The following is a 22,752-nucleotide window of genomic DNA, read 5'->3' as shown; positions in this document are numbered from 1 at the left end:
TCTATTGCTGTGAAGAGATCATGACCACAGCAACACCTCTTTTTTTAGTTGAAATTTAATTTAATTTCTTAATAATGGTGTTATGGGTGTTTCATTCAACTGTAAGGTGTCTTCTTTTGAGGAAAGTCTTTCCAAAGGGTTTTCCTCCTTTCAAGAATGATTTATATTTCTTTCTTTCTTTCTTTCTTTCTTTCTTTCTTTCTTCCTTTCTTCCTTTCTCCATTCATTCCTTTCTTTCTTTCCTTTTCTTTAAAATATTTTTTATAACTTCTCAGCTTTTTTCATTTTTCATTAATCATTTTATTCATTTACACTTCAAATGATATCCCCCTTCCCGGTTTCCTCTCCACAAAGCCCCATCCCATCCCCTCTCTCCTCTTTCCCCTTTGCCTCCTCCACTCACCCACTCCCACCTCACTGCTATAGCACAACCAGATATGCTGAACTAATAGAAGAGAAAGTGGGGAAGAGCCTTGAACACATCAGCACAGGGGAAATTTTCCTGAGCAGAACACCAAGGGCTCAGGCTCTAAGATCAACAATTGACAAATGGGACCTCATAAAATTGAAAAGCTTCTGTAAGGCAAAGTTTACTGTCAACAGGACAAAATGGCAATCTAAAGATTGGGAAAAGATCTTTACCAACCCTACTTCTGATAGAGGGCTATTATCCCAAATATACAAAGAACTCAAGAAGTAAGACTCCAGAGAACCAAATAACCCTATTTAAAAATGGGGTACAGAGATAAACAAAGAATTCTCAACCGAGGAATCTAGAATGGCTGAGAAGCACTTAAACAAATGTTCAACATCCTTAGTCATCAGGGAAATGCAAATCAAAACAACCCACAACAACTCTTAGAAAAGAAAAGCATTTGACTGGGGCCCTGCATTTGGTTCAGAGGTTTAGTCCACTATCATGGTAGGAAGCATGGTGGATGTAGGCAGACATGGTGATGGAGAAAGAGCTGAGAGCTCTACATCCAGATCAGCAGGCAGGAAGAGAGAGACTCTAAACCTGGTTTGGGCTTCTGAGACCTCAAAGCCCACCTCCAGCGACACACTTCCTCCAACAAGGCCACCCCTCCTAATAGTGCCACTCCCTGGTGACCAAACATTCCAATCTGTGAGCGCATGGGGCCGTCCTATGCAAACCACCCCAGTGGTCTGCAGTGCAATTCAGAATCACAGGCTGTGACGCCTTCAATATTGCTCCTTCTGCTTGGGCTTGTTTTGACTATTCCAGGTCTTTTGTGTTCATTTTGTTTTCTTCTCCAGGTCTTTTGTGTTCATTTTGTTTTCTTCTCCAGGTCTTTTGTGTTCATTTTGTTTTCTTCTCCGGTTATGACTATCTCTTGAAGGGCTGGAGACATGGCTCGGTAGTAAAGAGAAGAAACTGCTCTTTCGGAGGTCCTGGCTTTGATCCCCAGCAACCACAATTATTTGTAACTCCACTTCTAAGGGATCTGATGCCGTCATCTGGTCTTGAGAACACAAGGCACATACATGGTACACACACACACACACACACACACACACACACACACACACACACGCTTAATTAATTAGTTTTTTGAGACAGGGCTTCTCGATGTAGTCCTGGCTGTCCTGGAACTTGCTCTATATACTAGCTGGCCTCCCAGAGATCTGCTGCCTGTCTAGTGTTGGGATTAAAGGCACGTGACACCACTGCATGACAAGAATGCTATTAACTTCTTAAGATAGACTTTTATAAATTTTAATCTTGTGGGGGCGGGGCGGGGCCTGTGATACATGTGCATATATGTGCAGGTGTCTGCGAGGAAGGTGGCATGGGATGCCCCCTGGAGCTGGAGTTACAGGCAGCAATGACTCACTTTTTAATTTTGTTCTTTAATTCCGTCTTGGTGTCACCTGACCCGTCACTAACTCATGAACAAATTTCTATGTGACCCTACCTGTGTTCTTATGAAATACATCCATTTCTTCATGTGCGATTTTGCTGTTGGCCCAGGGAAATGGTTCTGTTGGTAAAGTATTTGTCTTGCAAGTATAAGGGCCTGAGCTTGATTCCCCCGGAACCCACATGAGAAGATGGGTACAGTATCTGTAATCTGAGCACCGAGGAGGCAGAGACAGATCCCTGGGGTGTTCTAGCCAGCCAGTCTAACTGATCAGCGAGCTCCAGGGGCAGTCAGAAATCCTGTCTCAGAAAACAAAACAAAATAAAACCATAGCACGCAAGTAAGGGGTAAACTGTCACCTCTGGCTTCTGTATACAAACACATGCACACATGTGCACACACACAAATAAATATACATGTAGGTATATATACACACATGAATATATACATATATACAACAAATTTTGTACATAAATACATATATATAAAAGAAACTCATATATACAATATATTGTATATATACATACACACACATATATATGTGTATATATATATATATATATACATAGACACACACACAGAGATATATGTACGAGAATTTTTAAAGTCAAAATCTTATTGTCACACAGGCTGAGTATACTTTGTGAAATCCCCGGAATTGCCAGATTTATAGGGATAAAAACTAGAATGGGATTTCCAAGAATGAAGGTGGGATGAAGGCCAGTGCTTAATGGGGACAGACTTTGGAACAGGCACAAAGGTAAAGAGTCCTGAGAATGGTTGCTCAGCAACACAAATGTACCAAATGCCATCAAACCAGGCACTTTACAAGGGGTAAAATGTTGAATTTCGTGACAGGTATTCTAGCACAATAGTATCTACACCCATTTGTCTATCTACTATCTGTCTGTCTGTCTTATCTATCTATCTATCTATCTATCTATCTATCTATCTATCTATCTATCATCTATCTATCATCTATCTTATCTATTTATCTATCTTATATATCTACCTATCTATCTTATCTATCTATCCTATCCTATCTATCTATCTATCTATCTATCTATCTATCTATCTATCTATCTATCTTCTACCATCATCTTTATACTATCTACCCTTAATGTATTTGTCTTAGGGCTTTACTGCTGTGAACAGACACCAAGACCAAGGCACCAAGACAACATTTAATTGGGGCTGGCTTACAGGTTCAGAGGTTTCAAGACAGGAACATGGCAGCATCCAGACAGGCATAGTACAGGAAGAACAGAGAGTTCTACAGCTTACACTGAAGGCTGCTAGCAGAATACTGGCTCCCAGGCAACTAGGACAAGGGTAGTAAAGCCCACACCCACAAGGCCATACCTACTCCAACAAGGCCACACTTCTCAACAGTGCCACTCCCTGGGCCAAGCATATACAAACCATCACAATACTTATGTACTTAAACTATTTATGTATCTATCAGTCTATGTATGTATATATTATGTGTATCTATCTATCTATCTATCTATCTATCTATCTATCTATCTATTTTCCTATCTATGTATATTACTATCATCTATCACTTATCTATCTATATTTATTTTATATCATCTATTACTTATCCCCCCTCCCACATCTGTCTATCTGTTTATATTTAGTGTCTGCTGGTTGCCAGGCACCGACTTGGGTGCTGCAAACAGGCCCTGGAGACAGTCTTCAGGCACTGGCAGCTCTCGTGTGGACGTTCACGCACTCTCTCTGCTATGCTAAGGCTCTTTGCTCATTCTCTTGGTGATAATCTCAACCGTACTGTTTTAATTTTCACTTCCTACCTATTAGTGAAAACATCTCTTCGCACACTTGCGGCCATCTGTATTCCTCCTGTGAACTGCCTGTTCCTCTCCTTGGCTTCTGCCTCTTCCTAGAGAGTTTTCAGGACCTCTGTCCTTGTGGCTGCCATTCCTGTCTTGTGCTGCAAACAGCTCCCATGAGCCCACACGTCCACTGTGCTCCTCTGGCTGTCCCCTCTTCTCCTCCTCCTGTCCAGGGCTCCGTATTCTCAGGGTGGGATGCGCATCTCCATCCTGTGGTTTAGAGATAGAATTGCTGTACATTTCATCTTATCACTTAGATGGCTTTCATAGTTTTAACCTTTACTTCTTTTGTCTCTTGGGCGTTAATTTTATGTTTGATATGAGGAGAGATTAAATTTTTTTTCCAGACAGGAAACAAATTATCCCCAGAATGTGCATTGAATAGTCAGTTCATCGCTCCCACTGATTTAAAATATCCCATTATCAGTGTCTAAATTCTTTTCTTCTGTTTTAATTCTCTTCCCCTGACCTTTTGGGGTATTCCTGCTCGTCACTACCTTATTGTTAATTTCTTTACTTAAAAAATTCTGTTTTTTTTTATTCCTAGAAAGGCAGAACTTTCTTAGAATCCTTTAAAATTTTCTCAGTTCCCCTTATATATTCGTTCTTTCATTAAATTCTAGGATCAATTTGATGCTGTACAGAGTCTATTTCTGGGAGCCAATGACTTAGGAATATTGAATTTTCCAAACTCAGTAACACGGTAAGTCTCTTCATTTCTTCTCAAGAATTTGAGGGCGGCTGTGATGAGTACTAATGGGATGAGTACTCAGAGCCCACTGAGCGGAAGTGGAGTTAATAAAGTGAGAGGTAAGTGGTGGGTGAGGGGAGGGGTGGGGCCAGACTGCAGCAGCCATAGACTGTGGAGCCGCAGCATAGCTAGCATGGTCTGAAGAGGCAGGTTGGTGCTTGGATGCAGGGTCTTGGCGTCCATTTCTCCAAGTCTTTTTCCTGCACCACATCTCTCTGATTACCCAACGCTCTGGCCTTGGTCCTCATGACATAGGGAAGAGTCCGTGTCTTTAGAAACTCCCAGAATGCTTTGTGCAACTGACTTGGAACCTAGGTTCTGCAGATTCTAATCCTAATATTTACTGAACAGGAAGGGCACTGCCTCTGAAATACAGGGATCATCTGGACCACAAGAGTTGCCAGAGGCCACCTAGCTCATAGCTCATGTGAAAAGGAGGAAAGATCACAGTGACAGCAGAGTCTTGTATAAAAGATTAACAAAGCCTAGAGATGGATCTAGAAAGAGGTGATGAGAACAGATGAATCCTCAGGTGGGGACAGAGGACAGGAAGCCCTACTGTGGCCTCTGGACCTTTTAGTATGGAACTCAAAGGATTGAGGAAGGTGTCATACATAAGGGTAATTAGTTCATTCATTAATTAATACTTTAGAGATAGAGTCCTCACTGTAGTCCAGGCTGGTCTGGAACTAGCCCAAGCTAGTCTTGACCTCAGTATCTCTCTGCCTCTGCCCAGTAAGTGCTAGGCTTGCTTACGAATGTGAGCCACCATGCCTGGCCAAATATAAATTTTTATATACAATCAATGGGCATCATTACAGTTTATAGTAAAAGTCAATCAGGTTTATTTAAACATGAACGTGGCTGCATGCCACATTTGTTACAACACGTTTCCCATGTGGACAGGGAGAAGAATGGGTTTGCAACAGCTTCGGGGCTGTTTTGGATTCTGAAAGTGTTCGTATGCCCACCTCTTAAAACAAAATGCATCTGATTCCCAAGCACAGTTTAGATTTCACATATTCTTTTGTTGAATGTTTTTTTCCTCCTACAAAACCTGACTTTGATGGAAGAAGTGAAAGGGGAAGGGAGATGACTTTTAAATAATGAAAATATTCAATATACAAAGGAGGGCTAATGGCGAAAAGCGATGACTTCTTCCCCCTCACATTCAAAACAATGATTTTTATTAAAATATTATTTACAACATGTTCCTGTGGGTTGGGGATGTAATTCAGTGGTAGATTGTTTAGCTGGTATGCACAAATGCAGGGATTAGAGTCCTGGCACTCCATAAACTAGGTGTGGTGGTGAATGTCTACGATGCCAGGATGTGGGAGGTGGAGGGAACATACTAAGTTCAAGACCAACCTGGGATACATGAGACTTTCTCTCAAAAAATATCTATAATCCCCATGCTGATAAAAAAAATTCTACTTCGTGTGTGCATACATTTGGGTAGAGAGAGAGTATCTGCATGTGTGTGCAGTCAGGGGACTCTTGAATTAAAAACTTAAGTCGCTGCACTGCCCTCCAGCCTGTCCACCCTAGAAGAGCTCTGTTGGAAGAAGAGCTCTTGGCCCTCGGGGCTTCTATAACACAATTCTCTGAATCAGGTAGTTTATAAACAACCTAAGTTCAATCCTCATGGCTTGGAAGGCTAAATGTCAGACAGAGATCAAGGCACAGACAGATTCTACATGTGGCAAGGCATTCTTGATCCACACATCTCCCTGTGTACGGTGGGAGTAACCAAATATATCCAAAGTCTCATTTCCTAGGGCACCGTCTGAGATCAGTGATTCTTCTAAAGCCCCTACTTCCTAGAACTACCTGCCTCTGGGCTGGGATCTCCACATGGGAACATGGAGAGACCACACAGAGTCTAAAGAGCAGTGGCTTGCTGCAGCTCTCTTGCCTTTTCTTGTTTTGTGAGTGAGTATAGTGTGGTCTAGCTGGTCCTGCTGTCAGCTGAGGTTGACCATGAACTCCAAGTCCTGATACCACTGGAGGAGCTGGGATTGGGTCTGCGTGCTTTCCCCCTCTCCATTTTATACCATGCTGGGGAATCTGACTCAGGCCCCAGGTACGCTAGGTCGGCTGTCCACCCACTGAACTCTACCCCTGCACAAGACAACTTATTTGAAATCAACGCACCTATCCACACCATGATCATATGGGCCGTCTCTCCATACCCTTTCCTCTTCTGTACAGGCTTAACTGATCCTCAGAATAAACCACCGGACCACCATCTAACTGATGGATCGGGCACCTCAGTCCTCAGCTGTAGCCTATACAAGGTGTCCCTGCTGTGAGCTAGGAGCCCACAAAGAGTTCTGCCGGAGACGGGTGTTCATCAGAAGGTGAAATCACCTTTGCGTTTTGATCCATGGCTTCCAAAGATAGAAGAGATGATTGGTTTTCCCCGAGATTCAAATGATACCGGCATCCCGAACGATGCTCAGAGAATGTCGCTTTAAACAACAAAATGAAGGCGTCCATTGATGGATCTCCCACCCTTGCTGCTCCTGGCAGGTAACCAAGGTTGATTGGTTAGGTAATAGATAAAGCTTGTGGCCACAGAGGACTCAAAAAAAAATTAATCGCATTTCATGAAATAGTCCCACAAGCTGCCAAGCCAGGGCAATCCTTTATGGTTGGTTTTCTTCTGCATTTAGTCATGGAAGCGGCTTGGGTGAGGAGTCAGGAGAAGGAAGCGCACGTTCTGTGTGATGCTTGCTGTTTTCCCTCACCAGAGCTAATGGTCTGTGTGCTGGGAGGGGTAAGAAGACGTTCATTTTTAGCCCTAATGGTTTTACACAAGACCATCATCTTCTGTCTCCCAAAGCCCAGGCCTTAATTATCCCCATGCCTGGGGGACTCAGTGGTACAGCTGCAAACAGCACACCACAGAACTTTGTTTTAGGAAGATCATTTTCTTTTCAAGCGTCGCGTCGCTTTGGCTTGTGAAGAGGGCCGTGCCAGGATTTCCTGCTCCACACCTGCCTTTGGAGGGGGCTGCATGTGAGGATTCTGTCAGGCCACCGCAGGTGAGCTTGATTTGGGGGTGATAAGAACTGATGGGCTCTCATAGCTTGGGGTCCAGGAGTACTGGGGGGTGGGGGACACTTGGGAGTCAGTGTCGGCAAAAGTCGATTGGCTCCTCCCTCTGATGGAGAAGCTGATCCTAAGCGGCTGCTCTTTCTCCAAGAACTTTCTAATCAGAATGGATCTTGCTGTCGGGGGTAGCGGCATCAGAAGTGAGCTACAGCCAGGGCGATTTCCTGGACATGCTGTCCCGGGGAGCTCGTGGCTCTCAGATTGCTTTTTTGGGGGGAGGTCTAACAAGAATCAATATTTAAGATTATGCAATGTCCATTGCAGCTTGCAGCAGCTGCCAACCTGAGGACGAGGGCTGGATAATTTACAATGCAAGGAATCCATTCTTTTTGAGAGGGGGAAGGGAGAAATCAAGATTTAAGCTCCTTATCCTGGGCTGAACTTTTCTCCTCCATTCTTAATGGCACTGGGCGTAAATAAACCATCCATTTTGCTTTGTAGAACTGGCTGGTCTTTGCACAAACTCACTGGAATCGACAGCCCAGGTTCAGAACCAAGACCACAGGTCTAGGCTGTAACCGATTTGTAAACAATACTAATTTACATTTTCCCACTGTCTGTTAGCCTTATCAGGACCTGTCTTTCTATTCTTCTGCCCCCAACATCTGCAGAGAAAGTTTTTTTTTTTTTATTGTCAGCTACTAATGGTTCTTCTGTCCCATATTTTTAATGTGAAGATTAAATATTTATAAATGCCTTGTCAATAGCATCCCATAACCAGGCCCTCTCGAAGCCACAAAGCATGGACCTAAGCTCACTCCCACGAAGTCAGGGGTCACAGGTCAAGCGAGCAGTGAACAGCAGCCATGAAGCACATCTGCTGTCACTAAGTCTGGACAATTATTTATGGGGCAGGGCTCTTCCTTAAAAGGCCCACAGCATGGCAAGGGAAGTTTCCTTTGTCTCAGTCAAGCTCCTCTGGCCAAGTAGTTACTGGAATCAGACTCCCAGCCGTGGGGCAGGCAACCAGCCTGGATACCATCTGCTTGGAGAAGAATGCAGGAAGCACCTACAAGTGAAAGACTTAGGAGTGGGGAACAGGGATGATGAAAAGGATGAGACACGAAGGTCCCGTGCCTCAGACAAGGATTGGTTGGAAATAGTAGATTTTAAACAGGTGTGTGTGAATCCCCTGGGCATTTGGACATAGGTGAGCCCGGGAACGAGGCTACATAGAGCATCCTGGGAAGGAGGGGGTGGCAGAGTTCAGCAGGAAGCAGCTCATGAGCAAGGACAGGAAGAAATGTCTCCAAAAGGTCAATAGACCCATGAAGCCAATGCTTCCACCAGTCAATAGTCACATGACGATGGGAGATGGGAATGGCCGCCCCAGAAGAGTTGGCGGGGACATCCCTTCCAGCTGCAGGTATACACATCTGTTCTTCTGTAGAGCGGTTCCTGGTCCTTGGGGGTGAACATCTGTGTGGCTAGAAGTTCTCAGTCCACAGAGGGCGGGGCAATGGGGAACTCTGGGAGGAGAGTACACAGCCTAAAGGGGAGAAGTAGCAGAGGGGAGCAAGTTTGGTGGGGATTCAAGGTTCTCCCCTGGAAAGAGAGACACAGAGAGATTTTCTTTCAGGTATGAGATGGGATGATGGTGGTCAGAGAAGATTATCCAGAGTGGGTGTGGTACTTATGGGACTGGGTCAGTGACAAAGAGGACCAATGTGACCTGTGTGATGCCAGCATTACACACCCAAGGAATCAGAAGAAAAGGACATCAGCATCTACTCTGTCAGCTTGGTGAGGTCATTTTAGAAGCACATGCTTTTTTTGTCCAGAAACTTTGAAGTAAAACCTGGTGAGGGCAAAGTAGCTGGACTCTGAAAGGCTGCTTTGGTGACCCTAGTCCACTCCAGCCTGGGTGAAGCCAGGTCTACAGAGCAGAAGAAGCACCAGGGTGAGCCTGATACAGAAGTCTAACGATTGTTCCTGTCTTTTAGTAAGCAGGTTACACCTGCTCCGCCCTCCTCCGGGGACTCCTCATTGAGTTCTCTAGGGTAAATGATGTCTGTGTGGGAGCTTGCAAAGGAAAACACTGCCCAGGTGTGGAGAGCCTGCCCTGTTTTCACATATGAAGAGACTTGGAACTCCCGGGGTCAAGAGCTGCTTCCCTTCCTAAAAGCACGATGGAAACCATCCACACAGACAACGGCATAAACCAGCCCTTTGAGTGAAGACCCTTAACGTGGCCCACAAAGCCCCTGCATCCCATCAGACCACAGAGACCCCACAAAGGAAGGCAATGGATGGGAGCCTCTGGAATTGGAGGCTCGGAGGCTAGAGGACGTTTTTCTGACATAGGAATGGCAGACAGCTAAAATGCTCCTGGTGCTGGTGATTCATTGATAACGTGATATTGATCATTATCGAGACAGAAACGGTAGGCTCTCCACGAGGAAGCACAAAACCAGCAGCACAGCCTGGGAGCAAGTGTCCCGGGTGGGCTGGGCTCGGGGGAGGAGACGCCGAGGCATGGCCGAGATGATGATGAACATGTATTGATTTCTTTAGTGCCTCTCCTCAGCCCCTGAGCACTCCATGCACTTATTGGAAAGTGCCTGAAACCAAACTGAAGACAGGCCCAATGGGGAGCATCAATCCAACGCCGAGGGCATCGGAGGGCTTCCAGCCAAGGGGGGGAGCAGGTGCTCAGCTGCCCCGCTCCGCTCACTTAAGGAAGGCACTCTGCCTCACTCCGCTCGATCGCTGCAGCCGCCTCGCCAGTAAAACCAAAATTAAGAGGCCGATGTGGACATACAGATGGCGCTAGGCTCAGTTTATGGGAAAGGAAGGTAATGAAGGGGCAGGTCTCGCGCTTGCCTCCCCTCTCAGAACACACATGGTTTAGTGCTGGAACCCAGAGCCCAAGGTCTTCTGAGGACTTGAGGCAGGCTTAGAGGTACTTACCCAAGCTGAGCCTGGTATCCCCATGGCTGGGCCACCCATGGCCTTGTTATCCACCATCGCACAGGATGGGCTCTGGGACACTCAAGGAGTACCTGTGTGTCTTGAAGGAGGAGTGCCATGTGATGCCCGGGTGCATAGAAACCAAAACTATGATGTAATGCCTTTTTACTTGGCAATCGCTTCAACGGTGTAGAAAAGTTGTGAAAAATAAGAGCATAGATAGCTGGGGTGGGGTGGGGGAGCTAGCACAGTGAATAAAGTGCTTGTCACATAAGCCTAAGGACCTAAATTTGGTGCTCAAGAACTCTCATAAAAGCTTGGCGTGAGGGTGCACCTCTGTAATCTCAGCATTGGATGAGAGGAGACATAGATCTCAGTGGCTCACTAGCCAGTCAACCACATCAAATTGATCACACACACACACACACACACACACACACACACACACACACACTCCGCACACTACGTACATGTACCACTCCTCACATATACACACAAACAAGCCCACAAGCACCACACGCACAAACAGACACATATTCACACACAAGCAACATTACTAATGGTCCTTATCCATCACCCAGATTCGTGGTCTTTGCTCATTTAATCACCGAAACCCTTTTCTATAGAGTGCAATTTCTGGACCCTTGGGAAAGTACACATGGCTATTGTTCCCACTTTCTCCGGAGTATGTCTCCTAGGAGGAAGGTCCGTCTTCACTCAACCCTGCCACAGATCCAGCAAGTGTGATGTGGAAATATTTCCTCTACCATTTGCACCCCAGTTTTGTCACTGATGCAATGGCGTTCTTACATTCCCAGTGCCCACCGGGGAGCTGCTCTTACTGTCAGAATGCAGTGTGTCCTCCCCAAAGACTCAAGTGTGAGGTCTTGGTCCCTCGCTAGTGGTGCTGCTGAGGGGCAATTGGATCAAGGGGCTCTGACCTAACCAGTGGTCCCTGATGGATTCCTAATGTGATAGCATCATGTGTAGGTAGCAGGCCAATAGGAGGCAGAGAATGGCTGAAGGAAGTAGATCATTGGTGGCTTGTCTTAGCCTCCCCATTTCTTTGCTTCCTGGCCACCATGGGAAAGCAGCTTGCTTTCTTTTTTTCTTTCTTCTTTTTGTTACAAACCTACAGCAACGGGGTCAAATGATCATGGACAGAAGCTATGAACCAAGAGAAACCTCTGACTTTTTATACCATATTTCTCAGGCATTCTGTCAAACAGGAAAACGACTAACAAGGCTGTCATGTCTTTTTAGCCCTCCTTTATCTTTTCAGGTTTCTGTCTTTTGAGTCAGGGTTTATCTGTGTAGCTCTGGCTGTCCTGAAACTCTGTCAACCAGGCTGGCCTCAAACTCAGAGATCTGCATGCCTCTGCCTCCTGATCCTGGGATTAAAGACCCATGCTATCATCATCTGGCATATCTGGAACATTCGTATAGCCTTTGTCTTTTCTGATGCTGAAGACTCTGATGAAAATTTTAGCTTGCTTGCTGTGGCTGCCAGGCTGGAAGAGCCTTGACCTCCAGCTGCATCTGCACAGTGTCCATAACAGCTAGGAAGACCATCCACGAGAGACGGCTTGGTTAAATCTGTGGTTGCTTGTCGGCCTCCTGCCAGGCTCAGAGTACAGATCGAAGCTGTCCATCTCCTGCAGGGAACTGTTCTTAGCTACTTGCTCTATGACTGACAGACCCAGAATGTAGACAGTACCCCTTGACGTGTACACATGTTTGCTGGGCCATCCAAATCTTAGGTCAATTCTGGCCTGGCTGGCAACCTCAGGATTTCAGAGAAGGACAATAATTAACTAGAAAAAGACTCATATTAAAATTAATGTTTGTTCCTTCCTTCCCTCTGCCTCCTATGACTATTTAATTCCCCTTTCTAAGTAAGACTCCAGCATTCTCGATTGGGCCTTCCTTCTTGTTTATCTTCTTTGGGTCTGTGGGGTGTGTTTTGGGTATCCTGTAGTTTATAGCTAATATCCACTTATCAGAGAGCACATAGATTGCGTGCCCTTTCAGGAGGGATCTGAAGGGGTAGGGGGGCGATAGAGGTCATCTGTAGGGATCCCCAGAGACCTGGGATTGGGGAGGCTCCCAGGACTGAATGTGGGTGTAGTTGAGATGCCTAACAGTGAGGATATGGAACCAGGCAGGCCCTCCAGTGGAGGGATACGGACACCAACCCACCCACAAAACTCTTGACACAAAATCTGTCCTGTCTAAAAGAAATGCAGGGACGAAGATAGAGCAGAGACTAAAGAAATGGCCAACTGGCCCAACCTGAGACCCATCCCATGGGCAAGCACCAGTCCCTGACACTATCAACAATACTCTGTCATGCTTGCAGACAGAAGCCTAGCATAATTGTTCTCTGAGAGGCTCTACCGAGAAGCTGACTGAAACAGATGCTGATACCCACAGCCAAACATTGGACAGAGGTCAGGGATTCTCATGGAAGAGTTGGCAGAAGCATTGAAGACCCCAAAGGGGATAGGAACTCCACAGAAAGATCAACAGAATCAACTAACCTGCACCCCAGAAGCTCCCAGAGACTGAGCCACCAACCAAAGAGCTTAACACAGGCTGGGCCTAGGCCTCCTCACACGTATGTAGCAGGCATACAGCTCAGCCTCCATGTGGGCCCCCCAACAACTGGAGCAGGAGCTGTCCCTAAAGCTGTAGCCTGACCTTGGAATCTATTCCCAACAGGGCTGCCTTGTCTGGCTGTGGTGGGAGAGGATGTGTCTAATTCTGAAGAGACTTGATGTACCAGAGTTGGGGGATGCACAGGGGAGATCTACCCTCTCAGAGGAGAAGGGGAGGGAAGATGGGAGAGGGAGTCTGTGAGGGAGGGACTAGAAAGGGGCAGCTTTTGGGATGTAAATAAATAAATAAATAAATAAATGTGCTGTTCAGCTAAGGGTATAACTAGTTGATATAGTTCTTGGTAAATATGCACAGCATTCTGGGTTCAATCCTCAATACAGCATAAACTAGGTACGGTAGTGGGTGGAGTTATAAGAATCAAAATCTATCTTCAAGATCATCTTTAGCTACATAAAGGCCTAAAGCCAGCTTAGGCTACATGAGATCCTGTCAAAAAAATCATGGGGAGGCAGGGGTGGCGGGGTAAGAAAAGGGATGTCACAGAAGTGACTAAAGAAAAACGAGTCAGACGAGAAGGCTAAAAATTCAGACCCCATGTTTAGTATGTATAGTTCCTGGGACTGCTTTCCGGATAGACTCACATAGAAGACATTTGGCCACCTCTCAGAGCCTGGAGGGGTTTGGAACAGATAGATGAGGGAGCTAGGGCTGGGAAGAAAACAGGAAGGAAGGAAGGAGGGAAGGAAGGAAGGAAGGAAGGAAGGAAGGAAGGAAGGAAGGAAGGAAGAGAGGGTCTTTGTGTGACTGGAGGTAATCTGGAGACAAGGTGGTAAAGAGCAGCTGGAGGCTTAGACTCAGGTCCATGTTGACAAGAGGCCCATCTCCTGAGCAGGCCATTTACTAGGGAGTGTGGAGACTAAGGATGATCCAGGCAAGGGCCAGGAAGTTCAGAGACAGATCGATGTGCGTCTGAGATAGGTCACCTTCCCAGGAGGCTGATTCCACCAACCCCATTCAGGATTCCTGTGTGCCATACATAGCACCAGGAAGACCCTCCAGGCCTCTCTAGTCTGAACAATTTTAAATGTCTATGTTTATTCTGTGGCCACATATACTGGATGAGAAGGATATGGTATGGTCCCACCAGGCCCAGGCAATAAATATCTAGTTCGTGTGCTACAAAAGTCCACCTACCCTTTCCAGTGACTTGTGCCTTCCTGGGGGACCACATCCCTGTCCTTGAGTCAGGCCATCTCATGACTTGTTTTGATCTACAATGGCAGGCATCAATCTGGTAGGCTGAAAGCATGGCCTTCATTGGGAAGCCTATCTTCCCCTCTTGTTACACCCTTCCAAGGAAACTTCTGGAGACTGAGGTGTAGAAGAACTGAGGGTACCTGGTCTATAGCAACTGGCAGCTAGACAGGAAAGTCAGATGGCTTTAGTCTTCTGGTTAACTGGGTAATGTGGGAACAATTCAGAAGCCACATATACAGCACTCCATCACTGTTGCCAAACTGTGTGTATGGCACAGTGCCGCTGTTTCAAGGGCTGGGTGACTTGTGTGGTACTAAATAACTGAGATAGAAACTGAGGTCTGGAGGTGGGATGCTTGGGGGCAAAATGCTAAAACCTGCAGACTCACACATCAGGTTCAGGCTGAAGAGATGGTGAGGAGATATGAAGTAGATACAGAAGGGCTGGGAGATGTTAGGGATAAACCAAGAAAGGCTATCATGAAATGCTAGATGAGCCTCATGTAAGCCAGGACAACTGTGAACACGGAAAATCAAGAGTGCATCAAGGCAGCTGGAGAGATGGCTTGGCAGGTAAGAACACTATGGCTGTGGCAATGTTCAGTCCCCAGCCCTCAGGTTGGGCAGCTCCTAACTGTGCTTAACGGGCTCCAGGTATCCAACACTTGCTTCTGGCTTTCACAAGCACCCGTACAATGTAGTACACACACACACACACACACACACACACACACACACACACACACACACGAATGAAAGAAGAAAATGTACCCAAGGAACCTGTGGAATGGATGGAGGTGGTTTAATTCTGTGAGGGTCAATTAGCTTCATGTAGCTAAAGGCATCGGGGCTGCAGCTAGTGGGAAGCAGAGAGGTAGGAACAGAGATGAGGCAAACAAACTGAAAACTATTGTTTGTGTGAGTTGGATTTTGAGGAAACAGGAGAGTCGGTGAGAGCTAGCCGATGAACAGGAGCTTTTCACATCAGTAGCTTTTTCCCAAAAGAAGATACAACCCAAGAGTAAAAGATGAATTCAAAAGAATGACCGTGAGACTCCATTCTGGCAACGTGGAAGGCTAGAAGGGAGTGCTTTACCCTCACATCAAGAGGGAAAGCCTTAGGGATGGGAGGGGCCTCATCGCACAGAAGCCTGACATACTCTAAACAGATTGTGGGCTGTCTGGAAAAGAAGTAGATTTTTTGACTTCTGGGGCCACGGAAGAACCTGATAAGGTTCATAAGAGACCTGCGAACATTTTAAGAGAAATGTTTTTGTAATGTCACCACTGGTCTTGACTTAAAAAGTGCTGACAACATTCAAAGTGGAAAAGCATTTTGCAGGCAAGAGCCACCAAAAGCTCCCTGAAGCACGAGTAACTTGAGATGGGAGAGAAATGTCCCTCCAAGGGAACAGGACAGAATGGAGCCTTTAATAAATATCTCCCATATCTAGGGTAGGGGCTGTGTTACTAAAGCCCTTCCAAAGCTCAGAATTCTAAGAGCTGGTGAGGTCTGTGTGTCTTTCTCATGAGCCCTTTTTGATGGATATAACTGTGATCATGCCAGCCCTGTATGTGGGGGTGACTTGTTTTGTTAATTCACATATCCCTGGGTCAAGAAATGCCACAGGAGAGGAGCTGCGTATGTATGTCCAGGGGGACCTGATAATGGAAATGGGCTCTTGACCTAGAGCTTGACAGTCTAATTGGACATCTCCTAGGAGGGGGGAATTAATATAGTACATTATGGAGAAAATAAATGACTTGTGGCCAGATTGTGGGATGTGACTGGTTGCTTCACTGCTGTAAATTGTCCTTAAGGAAGACACACACCTTTTGAAAGGAAACTTTGCCATGGGTTTCTCAGCTGGGTTAAGACTGGGCTGACTTTGTAGCTTAGTTTTGTTCCAAAGAATGTGGAAGTGGATGCTGTATATGTTTGAAACCTGCCCCAACTGACCTTTGGACATCTGTCTTGAAAACTACTTGGCATGCCATCCTAAGGTCCTTATATAAGGGAGTGTTCCAACCCACAGGAGATCAAGAAGCCATAAAATTGTCAACTGAGGTACCTGGTTATCTCACCTGCCTATATAAAAGGTGTCCTAGTTAAGATTACTTTTCTATGATGAAACACCATGACCCAAAGCAGGTTGGACAGGTTTCCATGGCTTTGATGAGACACCATGACTAAAACACAAGCTGAGGAGGAAAGGGTTAATTTGGCTTGTACTTCCGTATCACTGTTCATCATTGAAGGAGGTCAGGACAGGAACTCAAGCAGGATAGGAACCTGGGAGCTGATACAGAGGCCATGGAGAGATGCTGCTTACTGGCTTGCTCCACAGGGCTTGCTCAACCTTCTTATAGAATCCAGGACCACCAGCCCAGGGATGGTCCCACCCACAATGGGCTGGGCCCTCCCCTGCCAATCACGGATTGAGAAAAATCCATATAGGCTTGCCTATGGACCAATCTTAATGGAGGCATTTTCTAATTGAGGTTCCCTTCTTTCAGATAATGTTAGCTTGGGTCAGGTTGACATAAAACTAGCCAAGAGAGGCTTCATATAATAGGGAGGCAACTTGGAAAGTCTTGTCTGTCAACCTCCCAGAGAGAAAGACAGCTACCAAGGTGAGGTCAACTAGAACCACTAAAGGAAATATCATTGACTTACAGGAAAATGAGATATCCTAAGCAAACAGTTGTTGATCTAAGTCATGTGTTCTGGGATGATTTGCACTGCAATAATAGGGACTGAAGACTCTACTGTGTTCTATGCAAACAAAGCTACATGACTAAGAAAGATGGGGTACTGACCCTAGGGATGGAAATGGAAAATGCTTACAGATCCAGTGACTTATTGGATACTACAAGGCTTGTTGTGCCCCAATACAGTGACATAGTGGACATTGATGAATTTTTGAATACAAGACTCTGTAGCTGGTACAAAATAAATAGAAAACATAAACAATCTTGCATTAGTTTTAAAATTGCATCTGTAGTCAAAAGCCATCCCTGAAGACACTGTAGGCTCAGGAGACTTTGCAGTAAATTCCATCGCATATCTAAGAAGTGAGTGAAGCAATTTCACATGCTTTTTCAGAGAAGACAGAAAACAGTAGCACTTCTCGATGCATTTGGAGAATCCTGCAGGAAGACTTCCATCAAAACTTGAAGATGAAAAAGAAAAAGAAAGCTTGGCCAGTGCCAAAGTCTTTCAATGTCATAGTAAGCAAACCAAGCGGGACGTGAGCACATGACTGACCGAGCAAATCTATTCCAGAGACTTAGAGCTCTCTAGGTGCCTATAAGTAGATTGGAGTTCACATTATGAGTATTGAGAGTCCTGGCTGATGACCTCCCAACCTGAAGACAAATTATTCACTTAAATCCAACTCATTTGTTTTTTATCCTCCTAGCAAGCAAGGAATGAAAGAGAATTTTCAGTGAGATCAAGCAGTGCCTACAGCATGAAAAACTCATGATTGACCTCATGCAAGAATCTCTAAGACTTTAAAAATTTTTTTTCTTTTTTTGAGATTTATTTATTTTATTTATGTAAATATACACTGCAGCTGTCTTTAGACACACCAGAAGAGGACATCTGATACTATTATAGATGGTTGTGAGCCACCATGTGGTTGCTGGGAATTAAACTCAGGACTACTAAGCCATCTCTGGAATGTGGTAAGAATGCCCGTTCTTCCAAGTTATAATCAATGGTGACTACAGACTAAACCCAGTGAGATAAGACAAGGAAAGAAACAAGAAGCATAAAATTGGAAGAGGAAGAAGCAAAGCTCTACTTGTTGACCTCTTTATATATGGAGGAAGCCCCTATGGCCCAAAGAAGCAAAACTACTAACCTGGTAGGTAAAACCCCTGAAACTTCGCCTGCCCTTCAGTTAGCAGTCCATGCTGTTGCTGGGTTCTTAGCTTCAATGTTTGAATGGTGCTGATGTTATGGGATCAGGGTGAGCAAAAGCATGGCAAGCATCTTCATGCCCATCCTTCCAGTTCTTCTTTGGGTCTAAAGCAACATCATCATAAAATGCTTAAAATCACAGGAAGCAGGAGGCAAGCTTTTGCATAAGGTGAATCAGCAGACAGAGTAGTCATACAACTTGGCTCTTTCCAGATTGCTTGGCTGTTTATTCACAGGAGCTTGGCCTCCTACAGTTGTTCCAAGTCACCTGTTACCTAGCATCCAATTTGCTGCTAATAAGAGAAATATAACAGGGAAAGATAGATGGAAAAGAGAACTTTCCATACATAAATAGCTGCAGGTAGAATCATTTGTTGGACACACAGAGAACTTGTACAACTCAAATATGGGTGATAAGTGATAAGAGTAAGCAAGGAGTATGCTAGAAGAAAGATGTCCTGATAGACAGGAAGCTCATAGAAAGTACTAGACAACACGAGATTTCAAAAACAAATTGCTGTGAGGTTTCACATCAAACTCAGTGGGGCTAAAATGAAGGGGTTGCGGTAGCTCTACAGATTGCTAAGGATGTAACCACATAGCTTGTCTGGATCACGTGAGACAGACCAACAACTATTGACATAGACAACATCTGTACAGGGAACCCTGCTACTCCAGCAAGCACACTTGGGTGTGTGACACGTGGGAGAATTGGCATATTATCTTTCTGTTACTCTAAGAAAACACCATGATCAAAGCAACTTTTGAAAGGAAGAGGTCATTTGGGTTTATAGTTCCAAAGGAATGAAAGTCCACCATGATAGGAAGTGTGGAATCAGGCAGCAAGGATGGCGGCAGGAGGCTGAGAATACACATCTTCAAATGCAAGACCAAAGCGCAGAGAGCAAAGTAGGAGAAGGGTGAAGTCAAGAGTTCTCAAATTCCAGCCCTTGTGACACACTTATGCCAGCATAACCATACCTCCAAAGCTTCCCTAAACAGCTTCAGTAGCTGGGGATCAAGTGTTCAGAATCCAGAGCTTGTGGGAGGACATCTCATTCAAACAACTATTCCATTCCTTGGCCACTATAGGCCAATAGCCATGTCCTAAGGCAAACTGCATTTAATGAGACTTCAAGAGTCTTTCAATCTCAACCCTGTTCAAGGGTCCAATGTCTTTTGTTGTTGTTGTTGTTGTTTTTTTTTTGACTCAAAGCAATCTCTTAAATGTAACCCCTTCTAAAATTAAAAACAAATCACTTATTTCCAATGTGCAATGACACAGAATATAATAGGGCACAGCATGGAAATGACGGAGCAATCCAAACCCTAGCAGGACAAACACCAGATCCTGGAGCTCCAGGGCTGAGGTCAGAGACTTCAGCTCCCAAGCGCTGAGGTGGCTCCACCCTCTAGCTTTGCTGTCCACAACATACATCTCTCTCTGCTGGGCTGGTTCCACTTCTTGGTAGATAGCTCACAACTCTGGCAACCTAAGCATCCCAGAGTCGCCAGTGTATCCCAGCCTTCACTTTCATGGTTTCATGCAATGGCCACTCATAGCCCCTTTGCAGGGGCTCCCCGGTCACACATTGCTTGGTCTCAGAGGCTCTGTGACATTGTGGAGGGAGATTCCACAGCCTGTTTACTTGTACATCTTTTATGTTTCCAAAGCCAGTACCATGTGGATGGCCGCCAAGTCTGATGGCCATTTGGGACGGAACCCCCACTTCCTTTAACCACATTTGCATCAGCTTTTGTTTGGAGTTGTTTCCTGTAAGCATAAAACTCCCTTTATAAGGTAGATGCTTAGCCGGGTAGGATTTTTTCCTAAGGATACGGTTCTGTTTATTCCAGTGCTATCTGGGCTTCTCGTTAATGGCATCAATCTTCTTAACAATTATAGCCTCTCTTTCAGCACAGACCTTGGTTGTAACATTAAGCTTCCCAGTGCTCTTTTTTTCTCCTATACAAACTATATATTATGTGTTTCTTTCTGCCCCACTGGCTCTGCTACATAGTAGATCTGCATAAGAGTTATCAATAATAACCATGCCACAGACTCAAGGTTATACACCTTTGAAATTCCCACCACCAAAGAAATGAGTCCATTATTTCTACACTTATTCCTATGTAGGTCCTCAGGTTGTGAGCAGGAGGCAGGCAGGTTGCCCTTCCCTTACCCAACAAAACATCGCACAAGTGGTCTCTAGCACAGTTGCTAATCCAGTTTAGCGCTGAACCCCCTTGAGTTGGACCAACACAGTTCCCATTGCTTTCAGCATTTCAGCCCCTCAGGATCCTACTCCAGTGTTTGCAGTACTAAATCACTTTTCAAGTCCAAACTTTGACATTCCTTCAAAACCAACCTGGTCCACGTCTTCACATAAACAGCCCACTCTTTGGCACCAAATTCTGTATTCGTTATTTTTCTGTTGCTAGGATGAAACCAGATGATCAAAGCAACTTACAGAAGAAACAGTTTATTTTGTCTGACATTCTAGATGGCTAAGAGTCCATATGGCAGAGAAGACATGGCAGGCAGTGGGCAGCAAGCATGGAGAGGTGAGAGAATGTCATGAATATGAGGCAGAGATAGAGGAAGACGCCCAACATCGAGCTCTGCCCTCCAGACATGTGCACACCCACCTTACACCCGCACATACAGGAACGGAAGTGAGTGTGTGCTTTTGCAATGCTGGGGTTTCACAGTGCCCTTTTGAGAGAGGGAAACCCCAGTCCTGGAAAGCATTTACTGTGGTTTTCCTTACCCAAAATTCAACCTCAATTTGTCTATGGAAGTATAGGGAAGGACAGGGTGATGACTCACAAAGAAAAAAATCGGTATCTCTATAAGCTTTAAAAATGCTGGGGCGATACAAATTTCTACTAAGCGGGTTTCAATTGGCCATTTCTAGGATGTTAAGGGCACTCACATTGTGCATCATTGCCAACATCCAGTTTCAGAACTTTCCTGACTTCCCAGGTGGAAGCTATTCCCACCAAACACCTACGCCCCAGCCGCCATGCTGATTCTGTACATATGGCCACTCAAGGGACCGCACATAAGTGGAGCCTGAATTTATTCCCTTTAAAGGCTAAATAATATTCCTTTAAAAAGATATATCATGTTGTTTCTTCATCTACGAACACCAAGAAGATATTGATTCTTCCTTTCAGTGATGGCAAACAAGAATGCTTGAAAAAGGGTCTGTACGTGGCCCAGGGTGATGGTTTCACGGATGTGCAGTGCATGTTTTAAAACACTGTGGAATCTATGCACCAACCACAGCACAGCGTGTAGCCTCATCCTTCTGCTCCTCCTCTCCCTAACCCTTGCTAAAGGGCACCCGGAGAGAGCCACTTTCTGTTTATTCTCCAATCACGGGCTAGGCTTGCCAAGGGGCTCTTCACTCCCCTGAGCTGACATGTAAACCATTTCCACAGGCCTGGTGTAGACCAAGATGCGTTCAATGTACGGAGATGATGGAGTCAAGAGGAAACCACGGAGGAGGCTGTCCTGTGCTTCTGCCCATCACCCTGATCCTAGATCTCTGCAGCTGGAGGCATCCTGACTCTTAAGTGTTCATACTGCCTCTTTGGTGTGAGCAGACCAGGCTAGGCCAGCTGTGGAGGTGATAGCCTCTGTTACTCCTGAGCTCTCTGTGATCCACAGGTGGGGAGTATCCAGCTCTTCACCCATGCTATGAGTGGCATTTACTTTACTTGGAGAAAGTTCTGGATTGGACTCATACCATGAAATACTAGGTATCCTCACAAACCCAAGGCAGTCTCATTGAAAAGGAGGCACCAAAGTCAGTAGCTCTCTGGAATCTGCTGCTACCCTGTTCTCTTCAGAAGTAAGTTTGATCTGTCTCTAAAACAAACAAACAAACAAACAAAGCAAGCCAATTACAACAGCTTACATTTGCATGCAGATATCCTGAAGGGTGTGTACTGCTTTGCTGCAAGGTTTGCTTCACCTTAGAAGTGCCTTCACCTGAAGTGCCTCCAGGTCCACATTTTCTCTGCGTCAATTGTTAAACACGCTGGTGAGGTGGGGATGGCACAGTCAACAACCCAAGCCGAAAGTGTGAGCATGGGCTGAGGGCACACCCCATGTGAGCATCTGAGCTGGACCACCATAGCCTCTCCAATTGGATGGTGTGTTCTTGACACAGTGGAACGAGAGAGACTCCCTGGGTGATGCTGGCTGTCCACTCTGCTGCCGGTGCTACCTTAAGGTCCCCTGAGCAGCTAGTTTCCAGAACCCATCCATGCAAGGCATCTGTGAGGGGTTCTGACCAGGACCAGCTTGTGCACAGGGCCTTAGGCAACTGCTCCTGGTGCCCTCAGCATCTTTATAGGAACAGCAAGCTAAACAGTAGTCAGGGACCACCTACCTCTCAACAACTCCCAGCTGGCTTCT

General features: G+C 45.5%; 1 long non-coding RNA gene across 3 annotated transcripts; it reads left to right on the top strand.

Annotated features, from left to right (window-relative positions):
- The first annotated feature begins 2,688 nt into the window (after positions 1 to 2,688).
- LOC102552565 (uncharacterized) lies at positions 2,689 to 22,260 on the top strand. Of its 3 annotated transcripts, none has more exons than XR_005499515.2 (5): positions 2,689 to 2,741; positions 4,363 to 4,442; positions 6,705 to 7,025; positions 7,438 to 7,540; positions 7,875 to 9,640. It is a non-coding gene; the product is annotated as an uncharacterized LOC102552565 (long non-coding RNA). The 3 variants fall into 3 exon arrangements; XR_010063179.1 differs by lacking the exons at positions 2,689 to 2,741; positions 7,875 to 9,640 and adding exons at positions 3,528 to 3,656; positions 21,771 to 22,260; XR_005499516.2 differs by lacking the exon at positions 2,689 to 2,741 and adding an exon at positions 3,529 to 3,656.
- The last annotated feature ends 492 nt before the right edge of the window (positions 22,261 to 22,752 follow it).

The sequence above is a fragment of the Rattus norvegicus genome, chromosome 1, assembly GCF_036323735.1.
Source record: "Rattus norvegicus strain BN/NHsdMcwi chromosome 1, GRCr8, whole genome shotgun sequence".
NCBI classification, from domain to species: domain Eukaryota; kingdom Metazoa; phylum Chordata; class Mammalia; order Rodentia; family Muridae; genus Rattus; species Rattus norvegicus.
The sequence above is the reverse complement of the archived record's forward strand: the minus strand, read 5'-3'. Positions and strand labels throughout refer to the sequence as shown.